Here is a 20,567-nt window from a genome sequence, read left to right as displayed (position 1 = left end):
CACTCACGAACACAAGAGCCCTTTAGTCAAAAATCCTCTCAGGAAAAGCATGCTGCCACCAGTACTGAGGGAAAAATGGAACTTTGGGCAATTCCACAAACAAGTAAAATAGGTTCGACCCAGTTCCCTGAGAAGGGTACTGACCTAGGTCGAAGCCATTGTTGTTCCCCATTGCAACCAGCTTGATCCCAGATCGGAGGGCGGGATCATCCTGTGCCTCTTCGCCGCTCCGTTCCAATTGGCTACTGTTCTACGGAGGGAAACACGACCCTGCGTTTCCCTTTAAAAAAAAAACTACGTAGGAGCTACGTAGAGGCCACGCGACAAAGTGCTGTTCAGATGAGGATGAGATTTGCATAGCTCCCACCTCTTGTCAGAAATTTGGCATGATTTTTGCCGCGGCAGTTCTCCAGCTCTACACATGCCCAAAACACTCAGCTGTGATTGGCTGAACGACGACACCTGGCGCCAGAGATTCCGCACTGTACTGGAATGAAGCTGCGTTCAAGCATGGTTTTCCAAAAAAGTAGTAGTTCCCAACTGGATTTGGAAGTTTGACCGTTACACGGGGTGAAGCTGGTACAAAACCACGTCGACCTCAGTGGTTGTGCGGAGCACTTAGGTCGAATGCAGCTAGAACTTAGGTCGATAACGCAAGTGCGGAATCGACCTTTGAGAGGCTTTTAACAGTTAAAACAAAACTTGAACTTATTTACAAGTTTTCTTCTCTGATGTTACAGAGAGGTTTTTTAAGTGTTTAGTTCTTTAGACAGACATTACTTAGTTGTCACAGATAAAATGCAGTTTCACTTAATGGCTGTTTCGGTTTCTAGATATTGCTTCACACACACAGGTGTCTGTTTAGGGTAAACCTTTCCAACATGGTTCTGAACACTCTCCTAAACCACCCAACCTTATCTCCAAAGGGATTCACGTTGGCTTGGGACAGAGTAAACTCTGGGGTTTCTCTACACCTTCACTTAACTCTGCCAGTTAGGCTAACACACCCTCATGAACTCTCTGGTCCAGTATCTAGGTGTGGTCTCCTCATGAGACAATAGCCAAGCCCTCTTTGTTGTCTTAGGAGTGTCCGCATGAAATCAGCTTTTCTCTTGTCTTCCACCAGCACCAGCCTCCTGGCCTCTGATGAAAACAAGAATCTTTCCTCTCAGTCTTTGAGATCTCTCAGAGAACTCTGGCAACCTAGTCATTCTCTTTGGTCAATTCCGCACTTGCGTTATCAACCTAAGTTCGAGCTGCGTTCGACCTAAGTGCTCCGCACAACCACTGGGATCGACGTGGTTTTGTACCAGCTTCACCCCGTGTAACGGTCAAATTTCCGACTCCAGTTGGGAACTACTACTTTTTCAAGGAACCATGCTCGAACTCAACTCGATTCCAGTAAAGTGCGGAATCTCTGGTGCCAGGAGTCCCCCATTCAGCCAATCACAGCTGAGTGTTTCGGGCATGCGTACAGCTGGCCAATCAAAAAACGCCACCGTCCCTCCATTCCTGTGGCAGTTTTTTTTATAACGTGTGTGGGGATAGACAGAACATGGCTGTAGAACAGTAGCCAATCGGAACGGAGCAGCGAAGAGGCACAGGATGATTCCGCCCTTCGAGCTGGGATCAAGCTGGTTGCAGTGGGGAACAACAATGGCTTTGACCTAGGTCAGTACCCTTCTCAGGGAACTGGGTCAAACCTATTTTACTCGTGTGGGGAATCGCCCCTACTGTCTCTGGCTCTCTGCCTCTAGACACGATCTCCAACTGACTGAATCTGAGGACTGATACGATCTGTGTCTCATTCTTTCTGTGACAGGCACAATCTCTGTGTCACACGATCAATCTGCTTCCAAATCTCCCCAATCTCTGTTTTCTGACTGGCTCTCTCTGCATTTAGAAGGGCGAGCCCACCCTCTCTGTGGCTCCTGGCGACTGCATTTCAGCCGACCTATCAGGTAGAGCTCTTGGTTAACTTTTGGTGCTCCTGTTCTAACTGAACTGCACCTTTTAAAATCAACCATTTTAAAGCCTAATCTGTCACGCCAGCATAGGAGCACTGGTGAGCCACAAGCCCCCACATCTGGCTGCTTCAGTATACTACGGTGACTGCCCATCACTGGGTCCACCCCTCCACCCAAGCAAGTGCCCTGGGGGGGGGGCAAATCTGCCAGCACAAGCCTGCACCACCTCCACCAATGGATTCTCCTGCCCCCCCCAACCTTTGGATGGTCCATTGTATTTAACAAGTATTTAAAAACAGTTATTTTTAACGAAGATAGTGCAAAAGGAAGGTGACCCTGAATGTAAAATGAAGCCCTTAAAAATGTTACACACAATTATTACTGGGCATAACTGTCACTTGCATGCACATATAAAAGGACCCCCCCTTTTTATGTCATACTTAAGAACATAAGAACATAAGAACAAGCCAGCTGGATCAGACCAGAGTCCATCTAGTCCAGCTCTCTGCTACTCGCAGTGGCCCACCAGGTGCCTTTGGGAGCTCACGTGCAGGATGTGAAAGCAATGGCCTTCTGCTGCTGCTGCTGCTCCTGAGCACCTGGTCTGCTAAGGCATTTGCAATCTGAGATCAAGGAGGATCAAGATTGGTAGCCATAAATCGACTTCTCCTCCATAAATCTGTCCAAGCCCCTTTTAAAGCTATTCAGGTGAGTGGCCATCACCACCTCCTGTGGCAGCATATTCCAAACACCAATCACACGTTGCGTGAAGAAGTGTTTCCTTTTATTGGTCCTAATACTTAGGGGGGAAATCCTACTTCAGCCTTTGAGCAAATACAGACTATGAAATGTCACAGCTGAACTGGAAGTTTGACAGGCACCGATTTCTTGAGAAAAAAAAGTCTGTTAAAAATGCATCTTGGTGCTGATGTGGATATGTGTGTGTGTGTGTGTGTGTGTGTGAGACACTCCTTATCAGAGGAGGAAATGCCCCAGCTATATATATATTTGCCTGTTCAGCACACTTCTCAGATTTACCGCAGAAGTCACAGACAGGACAATACTGGGAAAGGTAATGTAGAAATGCCTTCATTTTATGTATCCAGAATTCTGCCAGGTATGGAATGGTTCACATTCCGGCCTGCTACTTACCAATAGATGCCAAAACAAATGAATGACATATTAATAGTTGTTTGGTGTCTATGAGGCCTTCTTGCAATATATTGGAAAAGGGGGAAATCTGTCCACTGTATTCAAAGAAGCTCACTGTGTGTTATTTGGGTACAAAAGATTATTTCCACGAGATGCAATTGCTTGGCAAAAAGAGATGCATGAATGCTATGCCAAAATGCTTTACTGTGCTTGGTCACAAACAGGTAGCAAGGAGGCTTCAACCATTGCAAATAAATGAAGAAAATTACTTGGCAATTAGAAAACTAAAGCAAAATCTTACAGGGAATAACAGTAACTCTATGCAGTGGCGTAGTGGTTAAGAGCAGGTGCATTGTAATCTGGAGGAACCGGGTTTGATTCCCCGCTCTGCCGCTTGAGCTGTGGAGGCTTATCTGGGGAATTCGGATTAGCCTGTGCACTCCCACACATGCCAGCTGGGTGACCTTGGGCTAGTCATAGCTTCTTGGAGCTCTCTCAGCCCCACCCACATCACAGCGTGTTTGTTGTAAGGAGAGAAGGGCAAGGAGATTGTAAGCCCCTTTGAGTCTCCTACAGGAGAGAAGGGGGGGTATGATTGCTCCTGTTGTTCACTTCATCTGTGAGCCCCCCGGGGATCGGGCGGTATATAGAATCTGAATAAATAAATAAATAAATAAATAAATAAATATAAATCCAAAACTCCTCCTCCTCCTTTTCCTCCTCCTCCTCCTCCTCCTCCTCCTCCTCTTCCTCTTCTCTTCTTCTTCTTCTTCTTCTTCTTCTTCTTCTTCTTCTTCTTCTTCTTCTCCTCCTCCTCCTCCTTCTTCTCCTCCTCCTTCTTTTCCTCTCCTTCTCCTTCTTCTCCTCCTCCTTCTTTTCCTCCTCCTTCTTCTTCTTCTTCTTCTCCTTCTTCTTCTCCTTCTCCTCTTCTCCTCCTTCCTCCTCCTTCCTCCTCCTCCTCCTCTTCTTCTTCTCTTCTTCTTCTTCTTCTTCTCCTCCTCCTCCTCCTCCTCCTCCCACACCCACCCCCAATTTACAAGAGCAGGTGTTACCTGAAAGAGATCAACTTTTTGTCCATTTACAACACTTGGGCATCATGATTTGTGATTCACTTCTATGAAGTACATTCGCTTTTAGACACTTGGCTCACTCAGGCTTAGGGCCATGATGCCCTGGGTGGGAGATGAGGCGGCCACGACTTCGCCTGCTTCCCTGCTTCTTCCCATGTTTCCCACCTGGTGCAAAACTAGGAATCCAGGGGTACCCTAGAGAATGCAGAAGGCAGGCAGGCAAAAGAAACCGTGGTTTCCCCTGTTGCCCAACATAGAAGAAGAAGAGTTTGGATTTATACCCCCTCCCCTTTCTCTCCTGCAAGGAGACTCAAAGGGACTTCTTTCCCTCCCCCCACCAACAAACACCCTAAAGGAGAGCTCAGAGAAGCTGTGACTAGCCCAAGGTCACCCAGCTGGTGTGTGTTGGGAGTGCACAGGCTAATCTGAATTCCTTAGATAAGCCTCCACAGCTCAGGCAGCAGGGCGGGGAATCAAACCCGGTTCTCCAAATTAGAGTGCACCTGCTCTTAACCACTACGCCATGTGCTGCAAGGAGATCATGGATAGTGTATTGAACCTGACAACTCTTGAAGAGATGTTGTTCTCAGTCAGCCCATTCAGGATCTGATCACTAAAGCAGATGTAATAATGTGCCCCAGATATTAGTGGGAATCATTTCAGTGTTTTCTTGTGGCTGTTGTGGGTTTTCCAGGCTGTGTGGTTGTGGTCTAGTATTTCTTGCTCCTAACGTTTTGTGCTTGCAAATGCAGTTGTGAATGTGACTGTAAATGAATTCCACCCAGACACATGTGCCTCACACCCCTGTGAGGGGGGCAAAACATATACCTTACCAGATAATCGCTCCACACTGTGCCACAGAGAGAAACACATCTCACCGCGACATGCCTCCGAGCATGCCGGCCATAGACGCAGGGGAGACATTAGGAGCAAAAAGTACCAGACCACGGCGGCTACACAGCCTGAGAAACCCACAACAGCCAGATGATTCCCGCTGCGAAAGCATTCAACAATACATTGTGCCATCTTCCATTGGGAGACTGCCCCACACACCCTGCCACGTTGCCGGGTCTGGATGGAGGCAAACACAGTGTAGTAGTTCAAAACTTTTCCGATGTTTTCAACTGCGTAACTACCTGAAAAACCTGGTTTGGGCCTCCAGCGACTGGTGCTCTCTCTCCTACAGATAACTAGGGTTGCCTGGAGCAACAGCCACCCTTACGAGAACTGCACGAAAGTTTGTGAAAACTCAATTACTGCTATGAAAAAGGGGAACGTGACCCAGCTCATGGATTGGGGTCACTGAGGGTGAGGGTCAAACTGGACAGTATCCTGCCACTGAGCAAGCTATTGAAAATTATATTCAGGGATTCCCCCCCCCCCCTGCAGCAGAATAAAGACCAAGAACAATTTCAGCATACAGGGATCCCTTCCACACATGCAGAATAATGCACTTTAAATCCACTTTGCAACTGGATTTTACTGTGCGGAATAGCAAAATCCACTTTCAAGCAATTGTGAAAGTGGATTGAAAGTGTGTTATTCTGCATGTGCGGAAGGGGCCGGAGAAGGGAGAGAGAGTATATTCCTTTGGTGCACGCCCTCGATGATTTTGCTAACTGGAACCCATGCTCTGGTTGCCCTTTAAAGAATATAAGAGCACTGATCTTGGTTTTTAAGCTGGAGGAGACAGGGTGGTATTGATGAGTAAAGCCACACGAGAGAGGGCCGGATATCTTGTGCATCTGTCATGAGCTGAATCAGGGATCTGTGCGGCTGAAATCTCTCTTCAAATTTTGATCCAGAAAAAGAAGAGTTTTCTCTACCTTTAAGGAGCCTCAAAGCAACTTACAATTGCCTTCCTTCTTCCCCAACAGACACCTTGTAAGGTAGGTGGGGCTGGGAGAGTACACAGAGAGCTGTGTCTAGCCTAAGGTCACCCAGCAGGCTGCATGTGGAGGAGCAGGTAATCAACCCCAGTTCCAGATTAGAGTCCATGGCTTGGGTGGAGGAGGGGGGGAATCAAACCTGCTTCTTCAGATTAGAGCCTGCCGCTCGTGTAGGGGAGCGGGGAATCAAACCTGGTTCTCCAAATTAGAGTCCACCGCTCTTAACCACAATACCACGCTGGTTCTCCAGGCATACATTTCTCAATGTTGCATTTGTTTTGGCCCTATGATGAGTGTATTTGTTGCGCTCACTCACACGTGACATTTTTAGGTGCTGTACTAAATTATGGTTCACTCCTACAAGAGACACACCAGAGTAAAAATAAATCTAATAGCTTATTTGCCAAGCAAACATACAATCTCCTGGCTTCCCTGACTGCTCTCCAAATCCTACTGACTGCAGTTCCTCCCTCCCGGTCAACGGGGATATTCTGGAAGCTTCCATCCATTATGTTCCTATCAGAGTATGCTTCTAAATAACAACAATCACTACAGGTACACCCTTGAAAATATAGTTTGCAACCCAGTAGTACTACAGCCCTCAGTAGTACTACAGCCCCACTAAACTCAAAGCAGGATGACTATAGACCACAGGTGTCAGACTCGCAGCCCTCCAGATGTTATGGACTATAGCTCCCATCATCCCCTGCCAGCATGATGCTGGCAGGGGATGGTGGGAACTGTAGTCCATAACATCTGGAGGGCCGCGAGTTTGACACCTATGCTATAGACAGTAAACAATCAAAGGGAACAAAGGCCAGGCTACTTCAATTCAGATGACCTCACCTATTGACCTTGCTATCTTCATTGTTACTCACATGCTAATGGGTAGATCCCACTCAACATATGTAAATCTAGCTTGCTAATTGCACCTTTTACTTGTTAACAGACAATGGGGCTTTCCCCACTCACCTTCTGCTGCAGCAGCTCTCGCTCAGCCTCGAAGCGTAGCGTCATTTCCTAACTGCGCTCTCGGGGTTACATCGAAAGGTCCCACCGTCAAAAGGTGTAGGTTGTTCACCGGCAGGAATGACGCTGGCTGAGAGGTGGTGCAAGAGCGGCGAAGCGTCGGAAGTGACTCGCGTGGTTGCTGCCCTTACCAGGAGTGGGGAGCGCCCGCTGGATAGCTACTTTCCCGGTGGCCCGGCGCGCGGCAAAGAAAGTGATGAGTGGGGAAAGCCCCAATGGTTCTTTCCCCCACTCTGGATACTCCAACAAGTATATATACTCCACTTGCTTTCCTACTATCAGATCCTCTGAAGATGCCAGCCACAGATGCAGGCAAAATGTCAGGAGAGAATGCTGCTAGAACACGGCCATACAGCCCGGAAACCACTCAAAGCAGTTACTTCAATTTAACTCCCTGAAATGAATGGACATAGCATGGGGTCATTCTGCACAGGATCACACTGTAAATTTGACTGGATTGTGTCCCTCAGCTGCCTGGGTAGCAAGCAAAGTGCACTGGGAAGTATTTAATTAAGACTTGTAGAAAAAACTTCTACATAGCAATGGTAATGGAGTGTTTGTCTATGTGGCACTCAGAGCTTGGTAATATCACTGCCAGGTGGTACAATGTCAATTTGAACAAGGCGGATGAATGGCAAGTTCAAACTGTTTGCTCTGGCTCTTGTCAAGTTTGTTAGAGAGGGCATGCCCCTAACCTTCATGGGAAGCCAGCACTGAAATATCCTGTGGCCGACATCTGCATTTGGAAAGATTAACAAATGTTGCTGTTGAGTGACTCCCAGTGACCCTAGTCTGCATCTTCCAGAAGACTTTGTATCGTCCCAATTCCATTGTCTTTGGGCATGAACAGAAAGGGATTCCTAACACTGTAGGGGCTGCTCAGGTTGGCTTGTTCCTGGGCCATTTACAATGCCATCCGAAGCAGAATTATTACACCCTTCTAAATCTATTTAAATGAATGGGTTGGCGTATGAAAGATGGCAGTGCCCGAGAACATTTGAGGATCGGGCTAGGCACACAGTATCACATGACTCTATGGCAGCGGTCTTCAAACTATGGCCCTCCAGATGTTAATGGACTACAATTCCCATCAGCCCCTGCCAGCATGGCCAAGTGGTAGGACTCATGGGAATTGTAGTCTATGAACATCTGGAGGGCCATAGTTTGAGGACCCCTGCTCTATGGTGTTACTTCTGCTCACATACCCAGAAGTCACATGTCACCATAATGCTCTAACAATCCCCCAAATTTCTATGGTAAAACTACAGAGCTTTGGGGGAGTGCTGAAGTACCATGTGACATCACTTATCATGATGCGACCGGAAGTGACATCATAGCAGTGATGGAATAGATCTCCTCCTTTTCCCTCACTGTTGCACTGGGCAGCAACAGGTAGTGAAGGTTGGGGAGAGGTCTCCAACCAGTAATGAAGGTTGGGGAGGGGTCTCCAAACCCCCAATAGGAGTGCCGGGTACATTTATTATATTTATTGTCATTTTTACGACTTTTAAATAGTGGTTTTATTGCTAATCTTTTTCTTATTGGTCCTTTACATCTGGGCCTCCTATCATCTGATGGGACTCGCCGCCTCGCCCTCTTGGGTGAGGAATTTTTAAAAATGGGGCTGTCGGACGCCACCTATATTTATCCTATTTATTAGGTTTAGTCTTTCATTTTTTTTATCGCTATCTATCTATCATCTATCTATCTATCTATCTATCTATCTATCTATCTATCTATCTATCTATCTATCTATCTATCTATCTATCTATCTATCTATCTATCTATCTATCTATCTATCTATCTATCTAATTAATTAGATGGATGGATGGATGGATGGATGGATGGATGGATGGATGGATGGATGGATGGATGGATGGATGGATGGATGGATGGATGGATGGATGGATGGATGGATGGATGGATGGATGGATGGATGGATGGATGGATGGATGGATGGATGGATGGATGGATGGATGGATGGATGGATGGATGGATGGATGGATGGATGGATGGATGGATGGATGGATGGATGGATGGATGGATGGATGGATGGATAGATAGATAGATAGATAGATAGATAGATAGATAGATAGATAGATAGATAGATAGATAGATAGATAGATAGATAGATAGATAGATAGATAGATAGATAGATAGATAGATAATTAATCTCCTGGCCAGAAAATTTTGGCAAAAAAGCACCATTTAAAAAATCTCAAATGAGTAATAAATGTTAATGTCTGGGGCAGTTAACCTCATTGGGCCTTTCTGCATAAAGCCCCTAAAATGTTTCTAAAATGTTTTCAATCCCCTCTACTACAACGCATGTCTGCACTCACCCCCTTGAAATGATACTTGACCATCATGATGTAATTCCCCCCCTTTTTTAGTTCTGTGTTGAATCAGTGCTTCTATGCTTCACAGCCTCATGTTGTACCCCATACTCCTCGTACACTCGATGCTTCGAAGATTGTCCCCCCCAATAAAAGAACAAGCAGAGAAATGCTGCAAATAAACAGATGAGGAGGGATGGAGCGAGTTCAGGAAATGGTGCTGAGGAGGGCATTCAAGGAAGCAGAGAAGTGCAGGAAACATAATCAGTAATCAGCCACTGAGGACATCTTCAAAACGTTTCAGCCAGAGAATTGCTTTAAAGGGATTTGTTTAAAACGCTTTGAGGTTGGAAATAAAATGTTTGTGGGTAAAAACAACATGGAACTCCATGGAGGAAACATTTTATTTCCTGCCTCCAAAATGTTCGAAAAGGTTTGTGTGGAACGGGCCCCTCACGGCCTCCCTCCTGTCTGGCTAAGTAGAGCGAACCGTTTTCAAGGCCAAGATCTTCTCCCTTACAAAGACACCTGAAAGAGGGGCAGAGAAACGTTGGTGTGAGTCTTAGTGCTCCAACACATCAAGGAAATAATGATCTTAATATTACTGGCTGGTTGTTTTCCTCCTGTAGAAATGCTTCTTCCGACAATCCTCCTCCTCTTGGCTGCTGTCCTGCACCAGTCTCTAGGACAGGTATGACAAAGCCTTTGGACTGAACTACAGTGTCATAGGGTTGCCAACTGTGTGCTGGAAAATTCTTGGAAGTTTGCAGTGGAGCCTGGGGAGGGCAGGTTTTGGGATGGGAAAGACCCCAGCAGGGTATAATACTATGCAGACCACCCTCCAATGTAGCCATTTTCTCCCGGGGAAACTGCTCTCTGTAGTCTGGGAGATTTCTGGGAGATTTCTGTCTTTCTGGGAGATTTCCAGGCCTCACCTAGAAGTTGGCAACCTTAGTTCGAATCTACACATTCCCTCTTTGAGTGGATAGTTATATGACAGAGGTGGCACTCAGAAGCGTACCTGGGGTAAATGGCGCCCGGAGACAAATTGTCTCCAGGATCCCCCCAGGCTCTGCCCCCACCACCCTAGCTCCATCCCCTGATGCCCCAGGCTCCACCCCCACTGTCCTAGACCCCACCCATGTCACCATGGACATGGGCAAGGTCTAGGGTGCCTACCTTCCCCCCCACCAGACTCCCCCTGCCGGCTGGGCTCCCAGCCGGCAGCCTGCAGTCTCTTCTGACCTCCCCTCTGGGCAGGCCAGAAGAGACTGCAGTCTTGGCCTCAGAGACCTGCTTTTATAAGCACTGAGGCTAGCGGGTGGGGCTTGGGGAGCAGGAAGGGGTGGGATTTTGCGCCCCCCACATGACTAGAAGAGTGGCGCCTGGGACAAAGGGTACCCCTTGTCCCTAGGCAGATACGCTGCTGGTGGCACTCAGAACCTTTTCTGTGGGCATGCGTGCAGAGTTTGTCATGTGGGGGGTGGAAAATCACCCCCACACACACACACGTAGGCTGGCCTGGGCATGATCCTTTTACCTTGGAGTAAACTCGGTTGCTGGCAGTGGGGCTTGCTTCTGAGTAAACCCTCCTAGGGTCGCGATTCACCCATTCAAAGCATTGCACAGTTCCTTCACCAAGCTTACTCCTGAGTAACGAGCGCCTCGGAGCCAACTGTTTTTTCTAAATTGAAACCTCAGTATTCAGGTTAAATTGCTGTGTTTGCAATTGCACTTTGCAATAAATAAGTGGGTTTTGGGTTGCAATTTGGGCACTCGGCCTCGAAAAGGTTCGCCCTCACTGTTATATGAAGTAACTTTGAGATTGGGCAAGCAAATGAAAGACAGTTTGCATGGCGAAACTTAACTTCACGTCGGGTCAGACGCCTGATAAACACAGCCTCAAAGATCAAGGCTGAAACAGCCCGTGTAATTCATAGAATCATAGAGTTGGAAGGCGCCATAGAAGCCATCTAGTCCAACCCCCTGTGCAGTGAAGAATCAGCTTAGCGCTGTGGTGGCGAACCTTTGACACTCCAGATGTTACGGACTACAATTCCCATCAGCCCCTGCCAATTGGCCATGCTGGCCGGGGTTGATGGGAATTGTAGTCCATAACATCTGGAGTGCCAAAGGTTCACCACCACTGGCTTAGCGCATCCCAGAGAAGTATTTGTCCAGCTGCTCAAAGACTGCCAGCAAAGGCAGGGGCGTAACGAGGCAGCCCTGGGCAAACTGTAGCCCTGGGCAAAACCTGAGTTGGATGCCTCTCCCCCCATGGGCGGTCACTCCACCACGACCAAATTTTTTTTGCACCAGGACATTGGTGCCTGCAGGGGGTGCATGTTTAGACATATAAGCACCAAAATTTCATCATATCATCAGGAGACTGTCCTTATGCTACTCCCCAAGTTTGGTGAGGCACATTTCTGAAGGCACAGTCTCAAAACTTTTAGGGTCTCATCAGGAGACTGCCCTAATGATACCCCCCAGGTTTGGTGCATTTTGGTTCAGGGGGCCAAAGTTATGGACCCTCAAAACTGTAGTCCCCATCTCCTATTAGCTCCCATTGGAAACAATGGGGGATGGGGCACCCCCTTTGTCACCCCCCCCCCCCCCCACCCCCCCCCCCCCCCACCCCCCCCCCCCCCCACCCCCCCCCCCCCCCACCCCCACCCCCCCGCACCCCCCCCCCCCCCCACAACCACCACTGGCTTAGCGCATCCCAGAGAAGTATTTGTCCAGCTGCTGCTCAAAGACTGCCAGCAAAGGCAGGGGCGTAACGAGGCAGCCCTGGGCAAACTGTAGCCCTGGGCAAAACCTGAGTTGGATGCCCCTCCCCCCATGGGCGGTCACTCCACCACAACCAAATTTTTTTTGCACCAGGACATTGGTGCCTGCAGGGGGTGCATGTTTAGACATATAAGCACCAAAATTTCATCATATCATCAGGAGACTGTCCTTATGCTACTCCCCAAGTTTGGTGAGGCCCCCCCCCCCCCCCACCCCCCCCCCCCCCCACCCCCCCCCCCCCCCACCCCCCCCCCCCCCCACCCCCCCCCCCCCCCACCCCCCCCCCCCCCCACCCCCCCCCCCCCCCACCCCCCCCCCCCCCCACCCCCCCCCCCCCCCACCCCCCCCCCCCCCCACCCCCCCCCCCCCCCACCCCCCCCCCCCCCCACCCCCCCCCCCCCCCACCCCCCCCCCCCCCCACCCCCCCCCCCCCCCACCCCCCCCCCCCCCCACCCCCCCCCCCCCCCACCCCCCCCCCCCCCCACCCCCCCCCCCCCCCACCCCCCCCCCCCCCCACCCCCCCCCCCCCCCACCCCCCCCCCCCCCCACCCCCCCCCCCCCCCACCCCCCCCCCCCCCCACCCCCCCCCCCCCCCACCCCCCCCCCCCCCCACCCCCCCCCCCCCCCACCCCCCCCCCCCCCCACCCCCCCCCCCCCCCACCCCCCCCCCCCCCCACCCCCCCCCCCCCCCACCCCCCCCCCCCCCCACCCCCCCCCCCCCCCACCCCCCCCCCCCCCCACCCCCCCCCCCCCCCACCCCCCCCCCCCCCCACCCCCCCCCCCCCCCACCCCCCCCCCCCCCCACCCCCCCCCCCCCCCACCCCCCCCCCCCCCCACCCCCCCCCCCCCCCACCCCCCCCCCCCCCCACCCCCCCCCCCCCCCACCCCCCCCCCCCCCCACCCCCCCCCCCCCCCACCCCCCCCCCCCCCCACCCCCCCCCCCCCCCACCCCCCCCCCCCCCCACCCCCCCCCCCCCCCACCCCCCCCCCCCCCCACCCCCCCCCCCCCCCACCCCCCCCCCCCCCCACCCCCCCCCCCCCCCACCCCCCCCCCCCCCCACCCCCCCCCCCCCCCACCCCCCCCCCCCCCCACCCCCCCCCCCCCCCACCCCCCCCCCCCCCCACCCCCCCCCCCCCCCACCCCCCCCCCCCCCCACCCCCCCCCCCCCCCACCCCCCCCCCCCCCCACCCCCCCCCCCCCCCACCCCCCCCCCCCCCCACCCCCCCCCCCCCCCACCCCCCCCCCCCCCCACCCCCCCCCCCCCCCACCCCCCCCCCCCCCCACCCCCCCCCCCCCCCACCCCCCCCCCCCCCCACCCCCCCCCCCCCCCACCCCCCCCCCCCCCCACCCCCCCCCCCCCCCACCCCCCCCCCCCCCCACCCCCCCCCCCCCCCACCCCCCCCCCCCCCCACCCCCCCCCCCCCCCACCCCCCCCCCCCCCCACCCCCCCCCCCCCCCACCCCCCCCCCCCCCCACCCCCCCCCCCCCCCACCCCCCCCCCCCCCCACCCCCCCCCCCCCCCACCCCCCCCCCCCCCCACCCCCCCCCCCCCCCACCCCCCCCCCCCCCCACCCCCCCCCCCCCCCACCCCCCCCCCCCCCCACCCCCCCCCCCCCCCACCCCCCCCCCCCCCCACCCCCCCCCCCCCCCACCCCCCCCCCCCCCCACCCCCCCCCCCCCCCACCCCCCCCCCCCCCCACCCCCCCCCCCCCCCACCCCCCCCCCCCCCCACCCCCCCCCCCCCCCACCCCCCCCCCCCCCCACCCCCCCCCCCCCCCACCCCCCCCCCCCCCCACCCCCCCCCCCCCCCACCCCCCCCCCCCCCCACCCCCCCCCCCCCCCACCCCCCCCCCCCCCCACCCCCCCCCCCCCCCACCCCCCCCCCCCCCCACCCCCCCCCCCCCCCACCCCCCCCCCCCCCCACCCCCCCCCCCCCCCACCCCCCCCCCCCCCCACCCCCCCCCCCCCCCACCCCCCCCCCCCCCCACCCCCCCCCCCCCCCACCCCCCCCCCCCCCCACCCCCCCCCCCCCCCACCCCCCCCCCCCCCCACCCCCCCCCCCCCCCACCCCCCCCCCCCCCCACCCCCCCCCCCCCCCACCCCCCCCCCCCCCCACCCCCCCCCCCCCCCACCCCCCCCCCCCCCCACCCCCCCCCCCCCCCACCCCCCCCCCCCCCCACCCCCCCCCCCCCCCACCCCCCCCCCCCCCCACCCCCCCCCCCCCCCACCCCCCCCCCCCCCCACCCCCCCCCCCCCCCACCCCCCCCCCCCCCCACCCCCCCCCCCCCCCACCCCCCCCCCCCCCCACCCCCCCCCCCCCCCACCCCCCCCCCCCCCCACCCCCCCCCCCCCCCACCCCCCCCCCCCCCCACCCCCCCCCCCCCCCACCCCCCCCCCCCCCCACCCCCCCCCCCCCCCACCCCCCCCCCCCCCCACCCCCCCCCCCCCCCACCCCCCCCCCCCCCCACCCCCCCCCCCCCCCACCCCCCCCCCCCCCCACCCCCCCCCCCCCCCACCCCCCCCCCCCCCCACCCCCCCCCCCCCCCACCCCCCCCCCCCCCCACCCCCCCCCCCCCCCACCCCCCCCCCCCCCCACCCCCCCCCCCCCCCACCCCCCCCCCCCCCCACCCCCCCCCCCCCCCACCCCCCCCCCCCCCCACCCCCCCCCCCCCCCACCCCCCCCCCCCCCCACCCCCCCCCCCCCCCACCCCCCCCCCCCCCCACCCCCCCCCCCCCCCACCCCCCCCCCCCCCCACCCCCCCCCCCCCCCACCCCCCCCCCCCCCCACCCCCCCCCCCCCCCACCCCCCCCCCCCCCCACCCCCCCCCCCCCCCACCCCCCCCCCCCCCCACCCCCCCCCCCCCCCACCCCCCCCCCCCCCCACCCCCCCCCCCCCCCACCCCCCCCCCCCCCCACCCCCCCCCCCCCCCACCCCCCCCCCCCCCCACCCCCCCCCCCCCCCACCCCCCCCCCCCCCCACCCCCCCCCCCCCCCACCCCCCCCCCCCCCCACCCCCCCCCCCCCCCACCCCCCCCCCCCCCCACCCCCCCCCCCCCCCACCCCCCCCCCCCCCCACCCCCCCCCCCCCCCACCCCCCCCCCCCCCCACCCCCCCCCCCCCCCACCCCCCCCCCCCCCCACCCCCCCCCCCCCCCACCCCCCCCCCCCCCCACCCCCCCCCCCCCCCACCCCCCCCCCCCCCCACCCCCCCCCCCCCCCACCCCCCCCCCCCCCCACCCCCCCCCCCCCCCACCCCCCCCCCCCCCCACCCCCCCCCCCCCCCACCCCCCCCCCCCCCCACCCCCCCCCCCCCCCACCCCCCCCCCCCCCCACCCCCCCCCCCCCCCACCCCCCCCCCCCCCCACCCCCCCCCCCCCCCACCCCCCCCCCCCCCCACCCCCCCCCCCCCCCACCCCCCCCCCCCCCCACCCCCCCCCCCCCCCACCCCCCCCCCCCCCCACCCCCCCCCCCCCCCACCCCCCCCCCCCCCCACCCCCCCCCCCCCCCACCCCCCCCCCCCCCCACCCCCCCCCCCCCCCACCCCCCCCCCCCCCCACCCCCCCCCCCCCCCACCCCCCCCCCCCCCCACCCCCCCCCCCCCCCACCCCCCCCCCCCCCCACCCCCCCCCCCCCCCACCCCCCCCCCCCCCCACCCCCCCCCCCCCCCACCCCCCCCCCCCCCCACCCCCCCCCCCCCCCACCCCCCCCCCCCCCCACCCCCCCCCCCCCCCACCCCCCCCCCCCCCCACCCCCCCCCCCCCCCACCCCCCCCCCCCCCCACCCCCCCCCCCCCCCACCCCCCCCCCCCCCCACCCCCCCCCCCCCCCACCCCCCCCCCCCCCCACCCCCCCCCCCCCCCACCCCCCCCCCCCCCCACCCCCCCCCCCCCCCACCCCCCCCCCCCCCCACCCCCCCCCCCCCCCACCCCCCCCCCCCCCCACCCCCCCCCCCCCCCACCCCCCCCCCCCCCCACCCCCCCCCCCCCCCACCCCCCCCCCCCCCCACCCCCCCCCCCCCCCACCCCCCCCCCCCCCCACCCCCCCCCCCCCCCACCCCCCCCCCCCCCCACCCCCCCCCCCCCCCACCCCCCCCCCCCCCCACCCCCCCCCCCCCCCACCCCCCCCCCCCCCCACCCCCCCCCCCCCCCACCCCCCCCCCCCCCCACCCCCCCCCCCCCCCACCCCCCCCCCCCCCCACCCCCCCCCCCCCCCACCCCCCCCCCCCCCCACCCCCCCCCCCCCCCACCCCCCCCCCCCCCCACCCCCCCCCCCCCCCACCCCCCCCCCCCCCCACCCCCCCCCCCCCCCACCCCCCCCCCCCCCCACCCCCCCCCCCCCCCACCCCCCCCCCCCCCCACCCCCCCCCCCCCCCACCCCCCCCCCCCCCCACCCCCCCCCCCCCCCACCCCCCCCCCCCCCCACCCCCCCCCCCCCCCACCCCCCCCCCCCCCCACCCCCCCCCCCCCCCACCCCCCCCCCCCCCCACCCCCCCCCCCCCCCACCCCCCCCCCCCCCCACCCCCCCCCCCCCCCACCCCCCCCCCCCCCCACCCCCCCCCCCCCCCACCCCCCCCCCCCCCCACCCCCCCCCCCCCCCACCCCCCCCCCCCCCCACCCCCCCCCCCCCCCACCCCCCCCCCCCCCCACCCCCCCCCCCCCCCACCCCCCCCCCCCCCCACCCCCCCCCCCCCCCACCCCCCCCCCCCCCCACCCCCCCCCCCCCCCACCCCCCCCCCCCCCCACCCCCCCCCCCCCCCACCCCCCCCCCCCCCCACCCCCCCCCCCCCCCACCCCCCCCCCCCCCCACCCCCCCCCCCCCCCACCCCCCCCCCCCCCCACCCCCCCCCCCCCCCACCCCCCCCCCCCCCCACCCCCCCCCCCCCCCACCCCCCCCCCCCCCCACCCCCCCCCCCCCCCACCCCCCCCCCCCCCCACCCCCCCCCCCCCCCACCCCCCCCCCCCCCCACCCCCCCCCCCCCCCACCCCCCCCCCCCCCCACCCCCCCCCCCCCCCACCCCCCCCCCCCCCCACCCCCCCCCCCCCCCACCCCCCCCCCCCCCCACCCCCCCCCCCCCCCACCCCCCCCCCCCCCCACCCCCCCCCCCCCCCACCCCCCCCCCCCCCCACCCCCCCCCCCCCCCACCCCCCCCCCCCCCCACCCCCCCCCCCCCCCACCCCCCCCCCCCCCCACCCCCCCCCCCCCCCACCCCCCCCCCCCCCCACCCCCCCCCCCCCCCACCCCCCCCCCCCCCCACCCCCCCCCCCCCCCACCCCCCCCCCCCCCCACCCCCCCCCCCCCCCACCCCCCCCCCCCCCCACCCCCCCCCCCCCCCACCCCCCCCCCCCCCCACCCCCCCCCCCCCCCACCCCCCCCCCCCCCCACCCCCCCCCCCCCCCACCCCCCCCCCCCCCCACCCCCCCCCCCCCCCACCCCCCCCCCCCCCCACCCCCCCCCCCCCCCACCCCCCCCCCCCCCCACCCCCCCCCCCCCCCACCCCCCCCCCCCCCCACCCCCCCCCCCCCCCACCCCCCCCCCCCCCCACCCCCCCCCCCCCCCACCCCCCCCCCCCCCCACCCCCCCCCCCCCCCACCCCCCCCCCCCCCCACCCCCCCCCCCCCCCACCCCCCCCCCCCCCCACCCCCCCCCCCCCCCACCCCCCCCCCCCCCCACCCCCCCCCCCCCCCACCCCCCCCCCCCCCCACCCCCCCCCCCCCCCACCCCCCCCCCCCCCCACCCCCCCCCCCCCCCACCCCCCCCCCCCCCCACCCCCCCCCCCCCCCACCCCCCCCCCCCCCCACCCCCCCCCCCCCCCACCCCCCCCCCCCCCCACCCCCCCCCCCCCCCACCCCCCCCCCCCCCCACCCCCCCCCCCCCCCACCCCCCCCCCCCCCCACCCCCCCCCCCCCCCACCCCCCCCCCCCCCCACCCCCCCCCCCCCCCACCCCCCCCCCCCCCCACCCCCCCCCCCCCCCACCCCCCCCCCCCCCCACCCCCCCCCCCCCCCACCCCCCCCCCCCCCCACCCCCCCCCCCCCCCACCCCCCCCCCCCCCCACCCCCCCCCCCCCCCACCCCCCCCCCCCCCCACCCCCCCCCCCCCCCACCCCCCCCCCCCCCCACCCCCCCCCCCCCCCACCCCCCCCCCCCCCCACCCCCCCCCCCCCCCACCCCCCCCCCCCCCCACCCCCCCCCCCCCCCACCCCCCCCCCCCCCCACCCCCCCCCCCCCCCACCCCCCCCCCCCCCCACCCCCCCCCCCCCCCACCCCCCCCCCCCCCCACCCCCCCCCCCCCCCACCCCCCCCCCCCCCCACCCCCCCCCCCCCCCACCCCCCCCCCCCCCCACCCCCCCCCCCCCCCACCCCCCCCCCCCCCCACCCCCCCCCCCCCCCACCCCCCCCCCCCCCCACCCCCCCCCCCCCCCACCCCCCCCCCCCCCCACCCCCCCCCCCCCCCACCCCCCCCCCCCCCCACCCCCCCCCCCCCCCACCCCCCCCCCCCCCCACCCCCCCCCCCCCCCACCCCCCCCCCCCCCCACCCCCCCCCCCCCCCACCCCCCCCCCCCCCCACCCCCCCCCCCCCCCACCCCCCCCCCCCCCCACCCCCCCCCCCCCCCACCCCCCCCCCCCCCCACCCCCCCCCCCCCCCACCCCCCCCCCCCCCCACCCCCCCCCCCCCCCACCCCCCCCCCCCCCCACCCCCCCCCCCCCCCACCCCCCCCCCCCCCCACCCCCCCCCCCCCCCACCCCCCCCCCCCCCCACCCCCCCCCCCCCCCACCCCCCCCCCCCCCCACCCCCCCCCCCCCCCACCCCCCCCCCCCCCCACCCCCCCCCCCCCCCACCCCCCCCCCCCCCCACCCCCCCCCCCCCCCACCCCCCCCCCCCCCCACCCCCCCCCCCCCCCACCCCCCCCCCCCCCCACCCCCCCCCCCCCCCACCCCCCCCCCCCCCCACCCCCCCCCCCCCCCACCCCCCCCCCCCCCCACCCCCCCCCCCCCCCACCCCCCCCCCCCCCCACCCCCCCCCCCCCCCACCCCCCCCCCCCCCCACCCCCCCCCCCCCCCACCCCCCCCCCCCCCCACCCCCCCCCCCCCCCACCCCCCCCCCCCCCCACCCCCCCCCCCCCCCACCCCCCCCCCCCCCCACCCCCCCCCCCCCCCACCCCCCCCCCCCCCCACCCCCCCCCCCCCCCACCCCCCCCCCCCCCCACCCCCCCCCCCCCCCACCCCCCCCCCCCCCCACCCCCCCCCCCCCCCACCCCCCCCCCCCCCCACCCCCCCCCCCCCCCACCCCCCCCCCCCCCCACCCCCCCCCCCCCCCACCCCCCCCCCCCCCCACCCCCCCCCCCCCCCACCCCCCCCCCCCCCCACCCCCCCCCCCCCCCACCCCCCCCCCCCCCCACCCCCCCCCCCCCCCACCCCCCCCCCCCCCCACCCCCCCCCCCCCCCACCCCCCCCCCCCCCCACCCCCCCCCCCCCCCACCCCCCCCCCCCCCCACCCCCCCCCCCCCCCACCCCCCCCCCCCCCCACCCCCCCCCCCCCCCACCCCCCCCCCCCCCCACCCCCCCCCCCCCCCACCCCCCCCCCCCCCCACCCCCCCCCCCCCCCACCCCCCCCCCCCCCCACCCCCCCCCCCCCCCACCCCCCCCCCCCCCCACCCCCCCCCCCCCCCACCCCCCCCCCCCCCCACCCCCCCCCCCCCCCACCCCCCCCCCCCCCCACCCCCCCCCCCCCCCACCCCCCCCCCCCCCCACCCCCCCCCCCCCCCACCCCCCCCCCCCCCCACCCCCCCCCCCCCCCACCCCCCCCCCCCCCCACCCCCCCCCCCCCCCACCCCCCCCCCCCCCCACCCCCCCCCCCCCCCACCCCCCCCCCCCCCCACCCCCCCCCCCCCCCACCCCCCCCCCCCCCCACCCCCCCCCCCCCCCACCCCCCCCCCCCCCCACCCCCCCCCCCCCCCACCCCCCCCCCCCCCCACCCCCCCCCCCCCCCACCCCCCCCCCCCCCCACCCCCCCCCCCCCCCACCCCCCCCCCCCCCCACCCCCCCCCCCCCCCACCCCCCCCCCCCCCCACCCCCCCCCCCCCCCACCCCCCCCCCCCCCCACCCCCCCCCCCCCCCACCCCCCCCCCCCCCCACCCCCCCCCCCCCCCACCCCCCCCCCCCCCCACCCCCCCCCCCCCCCACCCCCCCCCCCCCCCACCCCCCCCCCCCCCCACCCCCCCCCCCCCCCACCCCCCCCCCCCCCCACCCCCCCCCCCCCCCACCCCCCCCCCCCCCCACCCCCCCCCCCCCCCACCCCCCCCCCCCCCCACCCCCCCCCCCCCCCACCCCCCC

General features: G+C 66.0%; 1 long non-coding RNA gene across 1 annotated transcript; it reads left to right on the top strand.

The window, feature by feature from the left end:
* The first annotated feature begins 2,979 nt into the window (after positions 1-2,979).
* Positions 2,980-10,135, top strand: LOC125436295. The gene is made up of 3 exons (XR_007245041.1): positions 2,980-3,039; positions 6,023-6,078; positions 10,073-10,135. It is a non-coding gene; the product is annotated as an uncharacterized LOC125436295 (long non-coding RNA).
* The last annotated feature ends 10,432 nt before the right edge of the window (positions 10,136-20,567 follow it).

Source organism: Sphaerodactylus townsendi, linkage group LG01, assembly GCF_021028975.2.
Source record: "Sphaerodactylus townsendi isolate TG3544 linkage group LG01, MPM_Stown_v2.3, whole genome shotgun sequence".
In the NCBI taxonomy this organism is placed as follows: Eukaryota; Metazoa; Chordata; class Lepidosauria; order Squamata; family Sphaerodactylidae; genus Sphaerodactylus; species Sphaerodactylus townsendi.
This window is presented reverse-complemented; position numbering and strand designations above follow the sequence as displayed.